Source organism: Galeopterus variegatus, unplaced genomic scaffold, assembly GCF_000696425.1.
Source record: "Galeopterus variegatus unplaced genomic scaffold, G_variegatus-3.0.2 Scaffold931, whole genome shotgun sequence".
Classification (NCBI taxonomy): Eukaryota; Metazoa; Chordata; class Mammalia; order Dermoptera; family Cynocephalidae; genus Galeopterus; species Galeopterus variegatus.
Genome location: NW_007727042.1, coordinates 381,451 through 382,332, shown reverse-complemented (window position 1 = coordinate 382,332; position 882 = coordinate 381,451). Strand labels below are relative to the sequence as shown.

Below are 882 nucleotides of genomic sequence, written 5' to 3'. Positions count from 1 at the left end.
ACTAAAAATTGTACAGGGCTCAGGTTCTGCTCCTTAATTTGGAATCGCAAGTTTAAACTTTTATCTAAGAACTTTTACCCCCATTTTACTGATTAGAAGACTGAGGCCCAGAAAAACAAATGCCTGGCCCAAAGTCCCACAGCTGGCTGGAGTCTGAGCCAGGACTTCCGACCTGAAGTCCAGGCCTCAGGCAAAGACTCTCGGCCCCTGAAGAGTCTGCCTCCTGCTGGCCACACAGGGTGTAAACATAAACAGATGACAATACCACAGAGAAGGGGCTTCTCATAGCCTGCTGTTCTTACCCCTCACACCAGGGATTTTCAAATATAATTTTAGCAGCAGAATCCACACTCCCCCACCCAAAACACACACACACACTTTTAAAGAGACGCTTTATAAGGAATCCCTATATATTTAAAACATGACAGTTTTTTCTGATGGCTGTAGAGGCGAGGGGCCTACTGCTCCCCTGCTGGGTCCAGCCCTCCCCCCAGGCTGTCCACGGGACTCTCTACATTCCTCTCTAAAGAAGCCAAAGGGTCCTCGAAGTCTACGGGCCCCTGCTCCAGAGCCTGGCGTGTTTATGCTCCCCATTCGCTCACCTTCTTAGATTCTAGCACCAGCTCGATTGCACTTAGATCATGACTCCGAGCAAATAGCAAGGTCAGCTCTGAGCCGAATTGTGATATTCCGAAATTATCCCTCGGAGATGACAAGGCCTGCTCACCCCATCGCCCCACGTGATCCTCAGCACAGTGCTCCATTTGGCAGATGAGGATACTGAGACCCAGATAAGCTGTGTGCGTGCCTGCTTGCGGTTCCACAGTTGGTAAGTAGTGGGCCTCAACTTGAGCCTGTGCCACCTGACTCGAAAACCCCCAC

At 50.5% G+C, this 882-nt stretch overlaps 1 protein-coding gene across 4 annotated transcripts in view; it reads right to left on the bottom strand.

The window, feature by feature from the left end:
- SRGAP3 (SLIT-ROBO Rho GTPase activating protein 3) overlaps nucleotides 1–882 on the bottom strand; it is a 268,397-nt gene that overhangs the window by 91,867 nt on the left and 175,648 nt on the right. The gene's annotated exons all lie outside the window — the stretch shown is intronic.